Raw genomic sequence first — 8215 nt, 5'->3', positions numbered from 1 at the left:
GTCCTTGTCCTATAGGTTGGGTAGTTCTTTATTAAGCAGGTTTAGTATTGTGTGGTTTTCTGCTTAATATTTGGCAATAAAATGAAGAATTCTTTAAATTTAGACCCTTCCAAATTGGCCATTGAAAATGTCATATAATACCATTACTATTGATATCTATATTATTCTCCTAAGAACACTCTATTGAAAGTTATGGTACATTTTGAAAGCCCTCATCCCTTTTAGGTTATATTTTGATGCTAAAAATCCCTGTATAACTAAAAGGAAAGCTTTGAAGATCAATATACGACAAAATGTGTTTTGTTTTGTTTTGTTTCCCTTCATTTCTTCTCATTTCTTTGACCTTTAGAAGATTTGCAATGGTGAATTTAGTTTTCAAAAAATGATTAAATACTCACAAGGTACTTCTGCTGCTGTTGTTTTTGGCCAGATCAATCTGAGATGTTTTATATTTGGGTTGATAAATACATAGCCTTTAGAACTGTTTTCCCCATACAAATACTAGCTTTTAGCTAGTAAGGTATCAGGGCTAGGATAAAAAAAATTTTCTCTCTCCATAAATGAACAAATAAAAGAATATTTTAAAAGAGAATGTCAACAAGTTTCTGTTTTGAAGAACTATGGGAAAAAAAAATAAAGATCAGTACAGGCATGCCTCAGGTTCAGTTCCAGGCCACTTCAAAAAGTGAATATTGCAATAAGTCTAATAAAATTTTTGGTTTCCCAATGTATATAAAAGTTATAGTCTATTACTGTTCAATAGCATCATATCTAAAGAATAATACTTTAATTGAATATTTTAATTTAAAAACATATGCTATTACTAAAAAATGCTAACTATCATCTGAGCTTTCAGGAAATTGTAATCTTTTTGCTAGTGGAGAGTGTTGGCTCAATGCTGATGGCTGCTAACTAATTAGAGTGATGGTTGCTAAAGAAATGGTTGCTGGACGCCTGTGGCAATTTTTTGAAAGAAGACAATGAAGTTTGCTATATTGATGACTTTTTCACTTAAACACTTAAAGGCTATTGTAGGGTTTTTAACTGGCCTAATTTCAATAGAATATATCTTTAAAAATAGATAAAAGGGGCCATCTCTATGCTTTATTCATAGGTTAGCCATGTATAAATATTATGTCCTATTTTTTCCTTCCTAGCTCTAAAAATAAGTCCATTTAAACCATAGAAAGGCATTTATATTATTATTCTTTGGGAGACAGAGGAAAGGGTAAATTAATTAAAGAATTACATTTGCAAGAGCTCCATGGCTAGAGGACACTGGAGGTGATGATGAGCAATGCAGATACCTGGAAGGGGATAGCGCAAAGAAGGTAGAAGATTGCACCATGCCCTTTCATCCAACTGTGAATTCTATGCGGGGAAACTCCTCCCAAAAGCAAGGTTGCTGAAGAGGAGGAAGAAAAGCCAGAACCAGATACAAGCTCAGAGGAATCTGTCTTTACTATAGAAGAGCAAGAGAATGAAACTCCACCTGCTACATCTAGGGAAACAGAGCAACCAAAGGAAGAACCTGAGAAGGAAGAGAGGGAAGAGAAGAAGTCTTTAGAGGAAACCAAAAAGGATGAAAAAGATCAGTCTAAAGAAAAGGAGAAGAAAGCGAAAAATACAATATCTTCCTGGGCTACCCTGTCATCCAGATAGCCAGGGCTCAGAAACAAATACCGATGGCTTCCTCCCACCATCCCAAGATGGATGAAATCCTAATTGGGGACATTAAGACATGCTTCCAGAAGAGTGGTGCATCAGTGGTTGCTATCTGAAAATATATTAGCCATAAGTATCCTTCTCTGGAGCTGGAGGCAAGGGGCTAGCTACCTCCTTAAATAAGCACTGAAAAGTGAATTAAAGAGAGATAGCATCAAACAGGTAAAAGGAAAAGGTGCTTCTAGGCATTTTATTGTGGTCCAGAAATCAAGACAAACACCTCAGAAATCTAGAAACAGAAAGAACAGAAGTTCTGCAGCAGATCCTGAACCACAAGTAAAGTTGGAGGATGTCCTCCCATTGACCTTTATTTGCTTTTGTGACCCTAAAGAAGCTTCCTATGGTCTCATCAGGAAATACATGTCTCAGTGTTACCCTAAACTTAGAGTGGCCATCAGGCCTCAGCTGTTGAAGAATACTCTTCAGAGAGCAGTAGAGAGAGGGCAGTTAGAACAAATAACTGGCAAAGGTGCTTATGGGACATTCCAGCTGAAGAAATCAGAGGAGAAACCCTTGCTTGGTAGAAGCCTCAGGGAGTATGCAGTCTTCTCTGCCATTGTTGCCATGAATGAGCCAAAGACCTGCTGCACTACTGTTCTGAAGAAGTATGTCATGGAGAACCACCCAGGTATCAATTCTAACTATCAAACGCATTTGCTGAAGAAAACTCTGCAGAAATGTAAAAAGAATGGGTGGATGGAACAGATCTCTGGCAAAGGATACAGTGGCAATAGGATTTTTCTATTATCCTAGCCTAGAAGTTCTATTTCCAAAGAAAGAGCTAGATGACTCAGGAGATGAGTATGAGGAGGAGGATGACTCCTCAGAAGAAGACTCTGACGTTGAAGAGCCTCCACCCAAGAGGAAGTTGTAGAAGAAAACCCTGGCAAATCATTGGTGAAGGCTGATCCATGAAGCAGAGGGTCCAAGCCTGCACCTAAAGTCCCAGCTTGCCCAGCAGGGGAAAGCTAGGCCCCTGCCCAAGAAAGCCCATCCCAAGGCCAAAACTCCTGCCAAGAAAGTCAGACCCTCATCCTCAGTCATCAAGAAACCTAGTGGTGGCTCTTCAAAGAAGCCTGCAGCCAGTGCGACAAAAGAAGTGAAATTGCCGGGCAAAAAGGCAAAGGCCACCATGATGAAATCTTTCAAATCAAAAAAGTAAACTTTATAGGAAAAAAATGGTATTATGGCAAAATTCAGATTCTTATTTTCTAAGGTCAGTGTGCATTTGTTATAGTTTTGAAGCTTTTAAAATTATTTTCTTCCTCCCCTATGAACATTGTGGGGAGAGAATATAAATAAGCCAATGTAGGCATTTGTTAGCTTTGGTTCTGGCCTTGGTGCCTGCCCCTTTCCTCAGTCATTTTTAATTTCTGCGATAACTCTGGATTTTCCTGAACTGTATAATCTACACTTGTTATTTTTTCTCCCTCCACCACGCCAACCCTCTTTTTTTATGGTCAGCACTGGCTTTTTTTTTTTTTTTTCCTTCCAGCTTTACCTAAACAGTTGCAAAGATTTTTATATCTGTAGAAAGCATCAAGAATAGGATTCTGGTCAGTTGCCGGAAGTAAACAAGAGTATATATAGCACTGACTGAATTGTAAAGCCTTCTGCCTGGAGACTTCAGTTATAGCTATATAGTAATTAATCTTATTTATAAAACCACTCCACTAACCCTTTCTCTCCAACTATACAAATACAGAGACATCTTAGCTTTGGGAATAAGCCAAAAAAACTCTATCGTTCATTAGGCTCTGAAGGCTCTGAAGACCTCCTTTGGGCCACTTTCACGTTGGTCAATTTCCAGGTATTTTTCACTGGCCCAGGGCATTGTGTTCCCTCAACTGCGAGTACAAATTCCCTCCACCACTTGATTTTTGACTGAAGGGGAAATACAGGAATATATTGAATTTGTGATACCCGGTGACACCTATGTTACCAAAAACCAAAACATCTAAAATCTTCTTGATCAAATGTTAAAAAAAAAAAATTTACATTTGCAAAGCCTACAATGAGTTTATGTTTTCCATACTGTCCATTAGCAAATTACTAAACATCATAATTAAAAACTTTTTGGCACATTTTAAAACATGATAACATTATTGTTGTACATGAAATGAATTGCAGATTAACATATGAAAACCAAAAGATACAATTACTAAAACATAAGTAAGTTGTCCAAAGGTCAAAGCCATCATATAGTCACACAATGATCCTAAAATTCAGTTTATAAACATTTTTCTGAGATTTTAAAAATAGATGAAAACATTAGGTCAGCACATTTACATTCCATTTATGATAAAAATAAAATATATGATCAACATTCCTGAAAAGCTTGGAAAAAAATTTCAGAAGTAGGCAGAATCATGGCCCTTCAAAAGTATCCATGTCCTAATTACTGGAACATGTGAATATGATACTTTACATGTCAAAAATGACTCTGCAGCTCGGATTAACCTAAGCATTTTGGGATTGAGAGATTATTCTGAATTATCTAGGTGGGTCCAGCATTGTCACAAAGGCCCATATAAGTGAAAGGGGGGGGGGTAGGCAAGTCAGAGAAGGAAATATAACAACAGAAGCAGAGGTTAGATAAAAAGAAAGACAGAAATAACTATCTGACAATACTAGCTAACTTGAAGATGGAGGATGGGGCCATGAGGCAAGGAATGAAGATGGCCTCAAGTAACTGGAAAAAACAAGGGGAAAAAATTCTTCTTCAGAGGCTCCAGAAGAAATGCAGCCAACCCAACACCTTGATTTTAATCCAATGAAAACCATTTCAGACTTCTCACCTCCAGAAAAGTAGGAAAACAAATGTCTTTTGTTTTAAACTATTAAGTTTGTAGTCATCTGTTATAGCAACAACAAGAAACTAGTACAACTAATGTGACATATATGTTTATGTGGCAAGTTCTCTATGAGAGACAAAATAGATTAGACAAATGTTGAGGATTCTTATTATCATGGCTTTATTATTCAAATTTTCTTTACTCTCTTAATGTTTTTATATTGTATTGATACACTGGCATCGATCAATGAAAAACCAAGTAAAAATAAATTTGGCCATGGAGAACTGAAATAACATAATAAAAAGTTAAATTAAGAGATTACATCTACATCTAGAATTCTGTTCCCTGTAAACAAAGCACATGCCTTTCTTTCTCTTCAACACACAGGGAAGAATCAGAAAATTTGCCCTATTTTCTGCAACAAACAAAAGTTTGATGATGAAAGGCAGCTTACACAGACTACATTCTGTCCAAAATGTACAAAACTATAAATTGATAAAAAATTTCACTTTTTAAGACCCCATTGATCAGATATTTTAAAAACATTATCCTATGTACATGTTTATGTACATTATACTTGTAGCTAGTCAAGTTTGCTCAGTAGAAAAGTTAGTGTATTTTAGCCTGTTTTCCAGAAGGATCTCCTCTCCTAATTAATGATCACATCAAAGTAAAATTATAGAATATTAGAATCTATAAGATGTAGCCTAAGTTTTATTTAAATGAAAGCTGTAGTCAGACAAAATTGCTTGTCATCTCGAGTGATGAAAAGGCAGAAAATACACGAAACATTCAACTCAAAATATTATAAAAAGACGACAAAAACGAAAGTGAAGGGAAAGAAACAAAATAAAACAATAGAAAATTAAAAATACCAAGTAATTGAAATAGAGGATTTAGGAGTTGGAATGATAATTGCCCAAGAGGTTGTTCTTTAAAAATATTTAACAAAAATGAAACTAGATCCCTGTCCTAGACCACTCAAAAATTAACCTGGAATGAATTGAAAACTTAAATGTAAGACCAGAAGCAATAAAACTTTCAGGAGAAAACATAGGAAAAAGTTCTTTGACATGGGTTTTGGCAATGATTTTTGGATATGACACATAAAGCACAGAAAACAAAATAAAAAATAAACAAATAGGACTATATCAAACTAAAAGACTCCTGCAGAGAAAAACAAAACAAAACAAAAACAAAAACAAATGAGAATACATTGGAATGGGAAAAATATTTGCAAGTTTCCATCTGATAAGGAGTTTTTATTTAAATTATATAAATAATTTTTACAACTTAATATTAGAAAAACAAAAATAATAAAATGGCTATATATAATAAAAGCTACTATTTAGATAAAACACTATATAGACACAGAGAGTAATAGATAGATGATAGATGGAGAAAGAAATAGAGTCACATGTTTATGGAGGTTTAGAAGTCCCAAGATCTGCAGCCCCCAAACTGGAGACCCAGAACAGCCAGTGGTGTAGTTGTAATACAAATCTAAAGACCTGAAAACAGGGAAGAGCTAATGATTTAACTTCCAGCCTGAAAATCAGCAGGCTCAAGACCCAAGGACCTGAATTTTCAGTTTGAGTCTGAATGCAGGAGAAGATTCCAGCTCAGAAAGGCAGAAGGAGCTCCCTCTTAGCCTTTTTGTTCTATTCAGGACTTCAATAGCTTGGCTGATGCCCACTCACATTAAGGAGAGCAATCTGCTCTACTCAGTCTTCTATACAAATGTCGATCTCATCCAGGAATACCGTCTTGGACACACCCAGGATAATGTTTGAATAAATATGTGGGCATGCTGTGGCCCACTTAAGTTGACAAATAAAATAACTATCACATATAGCATTGGCAAAAGCAAAGTGAATATCAACTGACTTTATCTTCAGTTCTATACCAGCATGACACATAAGGCACCCCAAAATTAAGATAATTCAAGGACAACTTAGGTTGTCCTAAAGGTATATGCAGAGTACAAGGAAATCACAAAACTTAGTGCAGTACCCTACAAAAAGACTGTTGAGTCCTAGGCAACTATCAGTAATTGTGACAGCCTGAGCTGAACTGCAGTGAGGAAACCAGGATAATGAGTACCTTAGGTTTCTTCTATTCCAATATTCTAATAGGGCTCCCCATTAACTGAACCCAACAGGAAGCCAAAGAGTAAGCAATCTCACTCATATGGTCCATATAGATCACTCTGCTACAGTGCCAAGAGGCAAGTGGGAAGATCATAACACTAAATCTGTGATAATAAAATTAATCTTATTTTCTATAAAAAATATAAATTACAAAAATTGACTCTAACAGTAAAAATACTTCAAAACTCACAATTGTGGAAGAATTAAAAACATGAGAATATTGCCTCAAAGAATGGCTCCTGAACTAGATGATTTTATGGTAATTTCTCCTAAGATTTCCAAAGAAAACATCATATCTTATGAAGGAAAAATGTTGAAAGATGATTAATTTTGCAAAGATACCATGACCTAATATTAATCTCAGCCAAAAAAGGAAGAAAAAAAAATTGGAAAATCTCACCTGGGAATAAAAACATCTTAAATAACTAGCAAATCAAAATTGTCTTTTCATTAAAATTTAATACATCAGTGTTTTACCCTACTTGCAAGAATTGTAAGATATTTTTAGTAATTAATTTCTGTAAGATAAATTGGTATTGCTACTGTAGAAAACAATATGAAAGTTCCTCAAAAAATTAAAGATAGAAATACCATATGATCCAATCATTTCACTATTGGATATTTACCCAAAGAAAATTAAAATACTAATTTGTTTTTTTATTTTATTTTATTTTATTTTATTTTATTTTATTTTATTTATTTATTCATGAGAGACACACAGAGAGAGGCAGAGCCATAGACAGAGGGAGAAGCAGGCTCCCTGTGGTGAGCCTGATGTGGGACTCACCCCAGGAATCTGGGATCAGGACCTGAGCCAAAGGCAGATGTTCAACCACTGAGCCACCCTTGTACCCCTGAAAACACTAATTTGAAAATATATATGCACCCCCACGTTTACTGTAACATTATTTACACTAGCCAGGATATGGAAGCAACCTAAGTGTCCATCAAATAAATAAATAGATAAGAAATATATTTTGTATATGCATGTGTGTGCGTGTGCATGCACAAAGGATGAGATTGTGCCATTTGGGACAACTTGGAAAGACCTAGAGGGTATAATACTAAATGAAATAAGTCAGACTGAGAAAGACAAATACCATATGATTTCACTTACGTATGGAATCTAAAAATCAAAGCAAATGAACAGCAGAATCAGACCTGTAAATACAGAGAACCATCAGTTTGATGTTGCCAGAGAGGAGAAGATTGGAAGGGTGGGAAAAATGGGTGAAGTAGAGTGGGAGATACAGGATTTCAGTTATGAAATGAATAAGTTATGGAAATAAAAGGCACAGCATAGGAAATATAGTCAATGATATTATAATCATGTATGGTGACAGACGGTAGCTATACTTGTGAGCATAGCATAATGTACAAAGAAGTTGAATTATTATGCTGTACACTTGAAACTAATATAACATTGTGTTTCAACTATTCTCAAATAAATTTTTTATAAAAAGATAGCACGTTAAATTAAGGAAAACCACATGATTATTTCTATACGTACAAGTAAATATTTAAGAGTAAATTATGCTTTCTATA

The 8215-nt window shown here is 35.2% G+C and overlaps 1 pseudogene; it reads left to right on the top strand.

The window, feature by feature from the left end:
* The first annotated feature begins 1334 nt into the window (after nt 1-1334).
* LOC100688606 lies at nt 1335-2887 on the top strand (annotated as a pseudogene).
* The last annotated feature ends 5328 nt before the right edge of the window (nt 2888-8215 follow it).

Source organism: Canis lupus, chromosome 10 (genome assembly GCF_011100685.1).
Source record: "Canis lupus familiaris isolate Mischka breed German Shepherd chromosome 10, alternate assembly UU_Cfam_GSD_1.0, whole genome shotgun sequence".
In the NCBI taxonomy this organism is placed as follows: Eukaryota; Metazoa; Chordata; class Mammalia; order Carnivora; family Canidae; genus Canis; species Canis lupus.
This window is presented reverse-complemented; position numbering and strand designations above follow the sequence as displayed.